Source organism: Somniosus microcephalus, chromosome 10 (genome assembly GCF_052327205.1).
Source record: "Somniosus microcephalus isolate GS21.2 chromosome 10, FLI_Smic_1.0, whole genome shotgun sequence".
NCBI lineage: Eukaryota > Metazoa > Chordata > Chondrichthyes > Squaliformes > Somniosidae > Somniosus > Somniosus microcephalus.
The window spans coordinates 76787465-76799811 of NC_140996.1; the positions used below are offsets into that span (position 1 = coordinate 76787465).

At 49.2% G+C, this 12347-nt stretch overlaps 1 protein-coding gene across 4 annotated transcripts in view; it reads right to left on the minus strand.

Annotated features, from left to right (window-relative positions):
* Positions 1 to 12347, minus strand: part of LOC147111553 (palmitoyl-protein thioesterase ABHD10, mitochondrial-like) — a 60824-nt gene that overhangs the window by 4304 nt on the left and 44173 nt on the right. The gene's annotated exons all lie outside the window — the stretch shown is intronic.

The following is a 12347-nucleotide window of genomic DNA, read 5'->3' on the forward strand; positions in this document are numbered from 1 at the left end:
GGTTTATTTTGGAGAAAGGGTGAAAACAGGCGCTAAGTGGGTGCTGTGCTAATAAGGCACACCTGTTTAAAAGTCTAGTTTTAGCCTGCAATTTTGGGGCTAATTGCTGATTACCATGATTTAAACGTGCCTGGAGGCGCTAAAATGGAGACCTGCACATTTAACACTCAAGCGCAGATTAGAAACAATTTTCGTGAAGCGGTATATGTAGCCTCCAGCACACACTTCCACTGAAGGTGTGGAGTTCGCTGGCCGACAGACAAGGGCACGTATCAGGATGGCTCAAGGACCAAGGGAGAGGGCTCACAGGTTCTCTTACGCAGCACTGGAGGTCCTGGTGGAGGAGGGACGTCCTGTACCCACATTGGGGGAGGAAAAGGAGGCCACAGAGGCAAATAATACGGCGGACGTAGGAACAGATCGCTGAGGAAATCACAGACAGGAGCAGTGCCCCCAGGACATGGCTCCAATGTCGCAAAATAACGATTAGACACAAGTGGTCAAGGTAAGATCCCATCTCACAAACACACTTCTCAATAACTGTACCATAACCAGCTTCACAACCTCAACACACTTCATCCACCAACTAACTATACACTGACATTCACACGCCCCACACTATTGCATCCTTCACAGGCACTACCCACACCTCAGACACATTTCACAGCTCTTCAATTTGAGGCACCATGCACACACAAACACACCTGCCAATACACTCATTCACAATCACCACTCTTCCAGGACAAGATAGCACATAACAGGCAACACCAGGACCTGACCGGGGGAGGGGAAGCACGACTGCATGCGATCACTCCCCTTGAGGAGGCAGTGATCGGGAGGGGAGTGGCAAGCGCCGTGGCCACAGGCAGAGCAGGAGACATCTTGCCTAGAGGTATGTGACCACGCCAGCTTCCTTACATATCCACAACTATTCCTAATCCCTAATCCCCCAAACCTATCCTCACTCACAAGCTCCATATGGCCTCATCACATACATCCATACATCCTCCTGTAGTGGCCACACATACTGCATCCTATCCCTTCTAGCTTCATCACTGCAGGCTCCCAGGAGCAAAATCCACCTTGCACACAGCAACCACCACCCCCACTCCCCCCTCCTGCAGAAACTGGAAGAGGAGGAAGGCACTGAGTCAACCGCTACCACTGTCGCAGGCACCAACTCAAGAGAGGCATAATAGAGGCTAGGGTAGAACAGGAATCCTCACAGTGGGACACACCAGGCACTAGTGGGCAGTAGCCACGCCGGGTGGAAGGGACACCAGGGGGCAGGTTCGCATACTAGTTCTGCTGTAGAGGAGTCAGATGAGGATCTTGTAGGGCCAAACTTCAGAAGAAGGCTGATGGGTTTAACAAACTAAATGCTTGGTGCAATGGACAGCTTGCCTGCAAGCTTATGGGTCATGGCTAGGGGGATGGAGGAATCCGCCTCCGGTTTGGCCCATAGCTTGACGCAGAGCCTGGAAGTCATCCTCTCCAGCACGGAGAGGCCGACTAATTCCATCCAGCGACCTGTGGAGCCCAACACCCTCCATGAAGCCTGAGTGGAGATCTCAGTTAGACTGAGTTTGTTTGAACACCACCACAATGATAAATTTACCAGACTACTGGAAGACTGGGTGCAAGGGTTCTATTTTCCTGGCTCCCCTCTGCCCTGGTGCTGGTCAGGAGCAGAGTGCTCAAACGTCACTGTGCTGGTGCAGGTGCACCAGAATTTCTTGTTCCATGCCAATAACATGGCTTGGAGGCACCTCTGATACAACCCTCTAGTAGGGTTTACTGTCAGCAAAAGGAGCAATTAAATGTGAGTGTGTCTGTGTTTCTGGCTGTCTGAAGACCAGGGTAAGCTTAAAAAAAATATAAACTTACCTTCTGGGGTCCTCTTCAGATTGCTGCTAGACCCCCTCAAATCTTTTGGTCTGAGGGTGTGTGCCAGTGCAAGCCCAATGCTAACTTCTTGGGACACTCCTATGTTTAGGCACACTACAGCCACAACAAGAGAAAGAGGCGGGAGGCCGAGAATGCCCCCTCCCGTCTCACTGAGATGGCAATGATGGCCCTATGCTTATTTCAAGCACAGGCCTAGTTCTATGCAACCCCCACTCCCTCCCCCCCCCTTGCTGTGTAGTCCCAGAAAGCTTGGAGCAATGTGAAGGGAGTAGAGACCAGGTGAATGGCCTCTTTTCTTTATTTTTGTACCCAGAGAATTAACATTCCCCTGGACAAATGTCAGGAAAATTGGTCATGGGGTACGGCCCCCTAGTCTTGTGCTTCATTCCAGTACAGACTGATGGGATAGAAATCATCTTTCTTTCTGACTGCGAGAAAAGGTTCTATGTAAAATTTCGTTAGGCAGTCTTGGCACAGTTTCAGTGAACACGGGCTATCTACAACCTACACGTCACTCAGAAAGCCATATGGATGACAAGAACTGAAAATAATAAAGTTACTGGATCAGGAGCTGGTGCTCCTTTGGTTACAGTTAAGAGTACACTGGCTATTTTACTTCTGTTCTGACTGTCCTATAGGAAAAGGAGTAGGTTATTCAGCCCCTCGAGCCTGTTCCGCCATTCAGTTAGAGCATGGCTGATCTGTATCTGGACTCCATTTACTAGATTTTCTCCACATAATAGGCTTGCCTGCAAAGTTGAAGCCCATGAAATAAAAGGGACAGTGGCAGCATAGATACGAAATTGGCTAAGTGACAGGAAACAGAGAGTAGTGAATGGTTGTTTTTTGGACTGGAGGATGGTATACAGTGGTGTTCCCTTGGGCTCGGTACTAGAACCACTGCTTTTCTTGCTATATATTAATGACTTGGCCTTGGGTTTACAGGGCACAATTTCAAAATGTGCAGATGACACAAAACTTGGAGGTATAGTGAACAGTGAGGAGGATAGTGATAGACTTCAAGAGGACACAGACAGGCTGGTGGAATGGGCAGACAAGTGGCAGGTGAAATTTAACGCAGAAAAGTGTGATGTGATACATTTTGGTAGGAAGAATGAGGAGAGGCAATATAAATTAAAGGGTACAATTCTAAAGGGGGTGCAGGAACAGAGAGACCTGGGGATATTTGTGCACAAATTGTTGAAGGTGGCAGAGCAGGTTGAGAAAGTGGTTAAAAAAGCATACGGGATCCTGGGCTTCATAAATAGAGGCATAGAGTACAAAAACAAGGAAGTTATGATGAACCTTTATAAAACAATGGTTCATCCTCAACTGGAGTACTATGTCCAATTCTGGACACCGCACTCTAGGAAGCATATGAAGGCCTTAGAGAGGGTGCAGAAAAGATTTACAAGACTGGTTCCAGGGTTGAAGGACTTCAGTTACGTGAATAGGCAGAGAAGGTTGAAAAGAGATTTGATAGAGGTGTTCAAAATCATGAGGGGTCCAGACAAAGTAGATAGAGAGAAACTGTTCCCATTGGCAGAACGGTCAAGAACCAGAGGACACAGATTTAAGGTGATTGGCAGAAGAATCAAAAGCGACATGAGGAAAAACTTTTTTATGCAGTGAGTGGTTATGATCTGGAATGCACTGCCTGAAAGGGTGGTGGAGGCAGATTCAATTGTGGCTTTCAAAAGGGATTTGGATAAATACCTGAAGGAAAAAATTTGCAGAGCTAAAGGGAAAGGGCGGGGGAGTGGGACTAGCTCTTGGAAGAAGTGCTCTTGGAGCGCTGGCACGGGATCAACGGGCCGAATTGCCCTCTTCTGTGCTGTAACCATTCTATATATCTTGTTACCCTTACCTAACAAAATCTATCGACCTCAAGTGTTGAAAATTTCAATTGACTCAGAATCTACAGCCTTTTGGGGAGAAAGTTCCACATTTCCACTACTCTGTAAAATGCTTCCTGATTTCACTCCTAAATGGCTCTTTACAACTGAAGCATTACTTCCTCACTTTTGTATTCCAGCCCCCTGGAGATAAAAGCCAACATTCCATTAGCCTTTTTGATTACTTTTTGTACCTGTGAACTAGCTTTAAGTGATCTGTGCACATGGACACCTAAAATCCTTTGCTCCTCCACAGCGCCTAGCCTCTCACCATTAAGAAAATATTCCGATTTGGCTCTCGGATCCAAAGTGGATGACCTCACACTTTCCCTTCATTGAACTCCTTCTGCCATTCTTTAGCCCACTTAGTCTGTCTATGTCCCTTTGTAACTTCCTGCTCCCATCTGCATAACCTACTACGCCTCCTAACAGAGTGTCATCTGAAAACTTGGATATATAACTCTCTATTCCTTCATGCAAGTCAGTTATATATATGGTGAAAAGCTGAGGCCCCAGTACAGATCCCTGGACACACAAAAGTACTAGAAAAACTCTGAACAAGACCCTGAAGAATTACATATTCAGGCCAGCTTGGACCACAGCAGCAAATGTTCATCACCCTGATCTGTCAAATCAGGACAGCAATGCTTAGTGACAATAATGCATACTGCTCCAGGTTACTACCTTCAAGAAGCTCAAAGTATTCCTCTGGATGTTAGCCTTAGTGGAGGCAATTACACAAGTAGGGTGAACTCAAATGGTGTATTTACTTTACAAATGTAGTCTCCCTGTATAGCAGTTTCACACCAATAGTACATCTGAAGGGTGAATATGGTTTTGCTTTGCATTGATAGGAGGCCGCCATTTGGCCCGTCGAGCCCGTGCCGGCTCTCTGCAAGAGCACTTCAGCTAGTCCCATTCCCCTGCCCCTTTCCCGTAGCCCTGCAAATTATTTTCCTTCAGGTACTTATCCAATTCCCTTTTGAAAGCCACGATTGAATCTGCTCCCACCACTCTCTCAGGCAGTGCATTCCAGATCCTAACCACTTGCTGCATAAAAATGTTTTTCCTCATGTTGTCTTTGTTTTTTTTGCCAATCACCTTAAATCTGTGTCCTCTGGTTCTCGACCCTTCCGCCAATGGGAACAGTTTCTCTCTACTCTGTCCAGATCCTCATGCATTTGAACACCTCTATCAAATCTCTTCTCAACCCTCTCTGCTCTAAGGAGAACAATCCCAGCTTCTCTAGTCGATCCATGTAACTGAAGTCCCTCATCCCTGGAATCATTCTCGTAAATCTTTTCTGCACCCTCTCTAAGGCCTTCACATTCTTCCTAAAGTGCGGTGCCCAGATTTGGACACAATACTTCAGTTGAGGCCGAACCAGTGTTTTATAAAGGTTCATCATAACTGCCTTGCTTTTGTGCTCTATGGGGCCGATTTTGCCGCAGGTGCGGAGAATTGGCGGGCTCCCCCGAATGTCAGGTTCCGACATGAATCTAAATGGGTCAGCCAGCTGCACGCAATTTTCCCTCAATTGGCCAATTTATTTCCAACGTGTGGGGACCCTTGCTAATTGCCCATTTCCAGTCAGAAAGCCCCACAGTATGATGTCATCATTCGTGGTGCTTTTAAAGTCTCCAGCAAGCTTTTCAACCTCTGCAGGCTTCCCAACCAGTCGGACAGAATGGCAGAGGAGCCTGCACCAGCTGCTGCCAGCGGCAGAGGCCAAGCTGCCACCAAATTTGATGAGACGTCACTGCAGACATTGGTGGATGCGTTAGGGCCCACAGGGAGGTCCTCTTCCCTAGCTCAGGGAGGAAGAGGCCTCCCAAAGAGACCAGGGCTGCATGGATGGAGGTGACTGCAGAGGTGAACTCTCGGAGTCACCCGCCGGACCTGGATGCAGTGCAGGAAGCGCTTCCATGACCTTCACCGTACAGGAAAAGTAAGTATGAAGTTTCCATCACCCTCAACCTGATCCCCATTGCCTTTCCCCAACAGCACTCAGCTTCAGCAATCTCTTCCTCCACATCCCACTTCACAGTCACATCCATGCACCCTTACCCATTCCCTATCTCTCTATGCTCACATTCACATAACTATTACACCATGCAGCCCTCACACTGCCTCTCACTCTGATGCTTGGAACACAAGTGACAACACATAGGGAGGGCCCTTGGTCTTGCAGCCTCACACCATCTTTGTCTCCTTCTAAGTATCTATGCTATGCAATCTCTACACTCACTCCTGCACTCTCACTCAAACTCCACTTGTCTCCCTCATTGCAGGAAAAGAGAGCTCACAACAGGAGAGGGCTAGGCAGGACTGGAGGAGGGCCACCCTCAATCGCGCACCTGACCCCCTGGGAGGAAGCAGTGATGGAGATTGTCGGGGCTGATGTCACTCCGGAAGCTGGGGAAGGAGAGACAGGAGCAAGCCCGCAAGCTGGCGACAGAATAGTTTTCCATCTCTCTCATTGACATAGCATGAGTCGCTGTAACAATTCTGAAGCTACATCATTTGGCCTTATAGGGGGATTAAATACGTGGGGTTACAGGGATAGGGTGGGATATGTGTTGGTGTAGGGGTTACGGGGATCGGGTGGGATATGTGTCGGTGCAGGCTCGATGGGCCGAAATGGCCTCTATCTGCACTGTGGGGTTTCTGTGATTCTGTGAAAATCCAATGTGCTTGTAACCTTGGCATCACATCTCTAACTCTTTCCTTTACTCCCCCACAGGACCATCCAAAGCCCCCGTCCCCACTGCAGAGGAGGAAGAGGCTGAGCAGCCAGACACCTCAGAGGAAGCTCCAACCTCTGAGGACGCAGCGTCAGCAGAATTCAGCGCACGCAGCACCAGCGCAGACACTCACACCTCGGTGGGACCTTCGCGAGATAGAGTAGTGTTGTCACCTGGTGTATCACAGCTCACAAGTGAGCATCAGCAGATTGTGGAGACAGGGACAGCAGTGAAGAGTCCTCGTCGGAGGGTGCAGGTCTCTGCCAGCTCAGCTCAGCTGCATGTCGACCCTATGCCTCTGGGTCCATCTGCAAGAGAGGAGGTGATGGATCGCCATGCACAGACACAGGAGTCTCTGGCAGGTTTTGTCTCCAGGGTCGCTGCGAGTGTGGAGCGAATGGAGGAGTCCATGGCGAGCATGAGCAGAGCCTTATTGGAGTCATTGGCGCATGAAAGCATCACCACGGAAAGGATGGCTACCTCCGTGGTAAGGCTGGCTGCAGCCGAAGAGAGGAGGGCTGCGGCCGAGGAGAGGAGGGCTATGGCCATGGAGGAGCTTAGTCGCCAGGGTATCGAAAACATCGTGAGTGCTCAGAATAGAATGACATCTCTTGAGGAGCGATGGGCATCTATTGAGCACCGAAACCAGACCTTCATGGAAGTCCCTCTGAGCAGGACTTCCAGTGCAGATACGGGTCCCCATGGCCCCCCTGATGTGCAGCAAGGTGCTCTCTAGCCACTTGCAGGCACTGAGGGGGAGCTGACCCATGAGAGGGAGGTTGTTGGCACACCTCAAGGAAGTGGGGGCTCCTCTCCACGCGCTCACACTTCCATGCCACTTCAGAGCCCTCGTTCAGAGCCCCGCCGGAGTCCACACCCAAGTGAGATAGGAGTCTCAACCCCTGCACAGCCGCAGGTGCAGCAGACTGCTGGCGAGCCCTCACAGGCTCGCCACCCCAGAGGACGCCTGCCAAAGGTGTCGAGACAGGAGCAGCAGGAAAGTGAGCAAGGGGCCTCCACATCTGCTGAAGCCACAGGGGTACCACTACGTAGGAGCACGCGTAAGAGAAAAATAAAGCACCACTAATCACGAGGGTAGTCACTTGGGTGAAAAGTCTTGTACAGGAAACTTTGGTTTATCCGGAGGTTGTATGTCCAGAACACTCGATCTAACGGCAAAAATCAGGAGCCGTTTTCTATAAGTTTTTTTAGTTCTCGTTCTTTTTTTTTCCCGTCAGGCACTGCAAGGTCTGCAGCTATAGCAACAGCTTCAGCTAGAGATGCTTGCAGTTGCAGCCGACTCTTTAGACGCTGTTGCTAAGCAACAGTGTTTGTTGTCAGATACGGAGATGAAAACCTCCGTATGCTTCAACATTAACTTTATATGTCCGGCAGTTTTGATAGATCGGCAACACACCGGTCCAGTCGGTGCCGGATATCACAAAGTTTCCTGTATATAGTTTTAATATACATTTCTTGTACTTAGAAAATCTGGTGGCAACTGCTGGAGTTGTGGCGTCTGTCATTTGGCAAATGGGGATTTCACATTGAGGCCTTAGGATTACTTGCAGATGTCAGCAAGCTGGTCCAATAGGTAGAAATGCGCAGGGATGGGCCACTGTCCATGGTCAGTTAAGAAGCAGCGAGACTAGTGTTTGAGGTACCAGGCTATGCAAATCTGGCCAGGATGAGTGTGTTCCTTGCATTCTGCCCAGCAATGTTCTCGCGCACTGGTGCCGCTGGTTGACGGGCCTCTGCAGGATGCTCGTTTCCGTCCTCCTCCTCCTCAGCATCATCCTCATCCGAGGTGGCTCTGTGAGGAGCCTCTTGGTCCTGCGGAATCGGCAAGCCACGACGCTGTGCCATGTTGTGAAGCACACAGCATACCACAACGATTTTGGAGACCCTGGCTGCTGAGTACTGTAGCGCTCCACCTGATCTATCGAGGCATCTGAAGCGCATCTTTAGCAATCCGATGGCTTGCTCGATAATGCATCTGGTAGAAATGTGGCTGGAGTTGTAGTGCTCCTCAGCTTCATTGGCTGGTCTCCTCACCGGCATCATTAGCCAAGTCCGCAGGGGATATCTCTCATCTCCAAGTAGCCATCCCTGAAGTTCATTTGACGGACTGAATAGCGGAGGCACAGTAGACTGGCGCAGTATGAGGGAGTCATTGCAGCTGCCAGGGTACTTGGCACAAACATGCAAAATCACCTTCCTGTGTTCACACACCAGCTGAACGTTAAGGGAGTGGAAGCCCTTGTGGTTGACAAAAACTCCTGGATTGCAATGGGGAGCCCTAAGGGCCGCATGTGTGCAGTCAATGACGCCCTGCACCCTTGGAAAGTCTGCCAGCTGAGCTAATCCACGCGCTCGCGCCCTCACACTTGCGCAATCCCGGGTGAACTGGATGCGATTGTGTGCGAGGGCAAAGAGGGCATCGGTGACCTGTTTGATGCAAGTGTGTGCGGCCGCCTGGGAGATGCCGCTGATGTCTGCTGCTGATCCCTGGAAGGAGCCTGAGGCATAAAAGTTGAGTGCGGTGGTGACTTTGATGGCCACTGGTAAGGAGTGTCGACCTGGTGCTCTGGGCTCCAGGTCTTGCTGTAGCATTGCGCAGATGTCAGTCACTACCTCTCGCGAAAGTCGGAGCCGCCTTTGGCACTGCTGCTCAGTCATGTTGAGGTAGCTCACCCTGTGTCTGTAGACCGTTTGGGGGGTATTTCCTGCGCCGACGGCCTTCCATGCGCTGGCCCCTTCTGGTCTGTGCTGCTTCAGGTGGCTGAGCCGCAGCCTGCTGCAGCCTCCGCTGCTGTTGGAGATCCTCTAATGCCAAGAAGGGAAGGAACAAAAGGCCTCCCATGCTTCTGGCAGATGCCTCTGTTGAGGAAGCGCTGAGTTAGGGTACTGAGAGGGGCTTCCCAGGAGCTCACACTGGAGAAGTGTGTGAGGCTCCAACCTTCCACAGCTGTGGCTAAGCCTTCAACAAGTTGCCCCAAGCCTGGAGCAACAAGGTCCTGCAGCCTACAAATGCTGGCTGATGAAATCTCTTCATTCCTGATTGACATGCAGCTGAAAGTAAACAGGCTGACATTGTTCACGCCAGGTTTCATCAGCGGTGTTCCCACCAGGCGTGGTTTATGTGGGGGAAAGGCTGAAAATTGCAAGGACCCCTTAAAATAGGATTACAGATGCCAATTATTGCTCATTAGGCTCCCGACGACCAGTCCCGCCTGCTGCGGGCAGGACTGATTCGGGTCGCGTTGAAACAAGGGGCGAAAGTTGGACGGGGCGGGGAATCGGGCGGGGGGGTGGGGGGAGGGGTCGCGACCCCCAATTTCTGCGATTTTTTTCAACCCCCGCCCGCCTGAAACCCCGCCTGACGGCTCCAGGAAAATCGGGGCCTATGTCTCTATTTATGAAGCCCAAGATCCCGTATGCTTTTTTAACCGCTTTCTCAACCTGCCCTGCCACCTTCAACGATTTGTGCACATATATCCCCAGGTCTCTGTTCATGCATCCCCTTTAGGATTGTACCCTTTAGTTTATATTGCCTCTCCTCGTTCTTCCTACCAAAATGCATCACTTCGCACTTTTCTGCATTAAGTTTCATTTGCCACGTGTCCGCCCATTCCACCAGTCTGTCTATGCCCTCTTGAAGTCTATCACTATCCTCCTCACTGTTCACTATACTTCCAAGTTTTGTGTCATCTGCAATTTTGAAATTGTGCCCTGTACACCCAAATCCAAGACATTAATATATATCAAGAAAAGCAGTGGTTCTAGTACCGACCCCTGGAGACCACCACTGTATACCTTCCCCCAGTCCAAAAAACCGTTCACCACTACTCTGTTTCTTGTCACTTAGCCAATTTCGTATCCATGTTGCCACTGTCCCTTTTATTCCATGGGCTTCAACTTTGCTGGCAAACCTATTATGTGGCACTTTCTCAGTCGCCTTTTGGAAATCCATGTACACCACGTCAACCGCATTGTCCTCATCAACCCTCTCTGTTACCTTATCAAAAAACTCGATCAAGTAAGTTCAACACGATTTGCCTTTAACAAATCCGTGCTGACTTTCCTTAATTAATCCACACATCATAGCATAGTACCGCACAGAAGGAAGCCATTTGGCCCATCGAGTCTGCGCTGGTGCTGTGGCTATACAGTAAATGCAGCCTGAATCTGGAATCAGAGTCCAAAATGTGATACTGGAGCAACGTGGAGTAAGACTTCCCAAAGAAGGGTGTCTCACTCTGCTTCACTCTGGCAGTATGGGCCTTAACACCCAATTTAAATGATACACATTTAGTGCAAAGCCAAAATCACTTCACAATGATGGTAATCTTGCAGTGTGAATACACCATAATCCCTGTTCAGTCCCGGTCTACTGTGTAATTACTGAACCTCTTTTCTCGGATAGATTTAGAATATCTTGTTCCCAAATAAAGCAAACTGTCTAGACTGACAAAATGTTCTCAAACTCATCTACATAAAATGATAATGCTCTGTGAACATTAAGAACATTGCTTCCTAAACCTCCACACAAAATTCAAACAGGACAAACCAGCAGTTAATAATAGAAGGGTGATTCTGCAATCCAGTGCTAACCGTTAAGGCACTGCATGCATGATGCTGCTATTTTCTGTGCATTCATTTTAATGGATGGAAAATCACTGGCTGTGCCTTCGATTTCCCAATTAATTCTCACTGAGTGCCACTCCCTGCTGGGGCTGGCGGGACGCAGAAATCACTCCTTGCAAGTACAAATCGAACTGAGTTGTCTTGGAATATGGGCTGGATATGACACACGAGCTGTAATTTGGACATCCCAGACATAGAATCTACCATTTTAATAAAGCCTCAACCAAGACTTAAGATTCTTCTCTTCCCCTGTGTTGATTTATACTTTTGAAAAAGAGCTGGATGAATATTGGTTAATGCACAGGTTAGGGCAGGACTGAAGGCGATGACTATGGAAAAGGTTATGCCAAGTTTACCGAATTACAGGCACTGCAACAGGACATAGGAAGGCTAGCAGAATGGGCAGACAAGTGGCAGATGGAATTTAATACAGAGAAGTGTGAGGTGGTGCATTTTGGCAGAAGGAACAGGGCGAGGCAATATACACTTAATGGCACAGTTTTAAAGTGTGTGCAGGGACAGAGGGACCTGGGAGCTAATGTGCATAGGTCCCCGAAGGCGGTGGGACATATTGAGAGAGTGGTTAGCAAAGCATACGAGATCTTCGGCTTCATAAATAGAGATATTGAGTACAAAAGTAGAGAAGTTATGCTGAACCTTTATAAAGCGCTGGTTAGGCCACAACTGGAGTACTGCGTCCCGTTCTGGTCACCACACTTTAGGAAGGATGTGAAGGCCCTAGAGAGGGTGCAGAGGAGATTTACCAGAATGGTTCCGGGGATGGGGGATCTTAGCTACAAGGACAGGTTGGAGAAGCTGGATTTGTTTTCATTAGAGCAAAGGAGGTTGAGGGGTGATTTGATAGAAGTGTACAAGATTATGACAGGTTTGAATAGGCTAGACAGGGAAAGGCTGTTCCCACTAGTTGATGGTACAAGGACTAGGGGACACAGATTTAAGGTTTTGGGCAAGAGATACAGGGGGGGATGTGAGGAAAAACTTTTTATGCAGCGAGTGGTGAGGACCTGGAATTCGCTGCCGACGGAAGTGGTGGAAGCGGAGACACTCAATGTTTTCAAGGGGAGACTGGATAGGCACTTGAAGGAAATAAACTTGCAGGGCCACGGGGATAGAGCGGCGGAATGGGACTGAC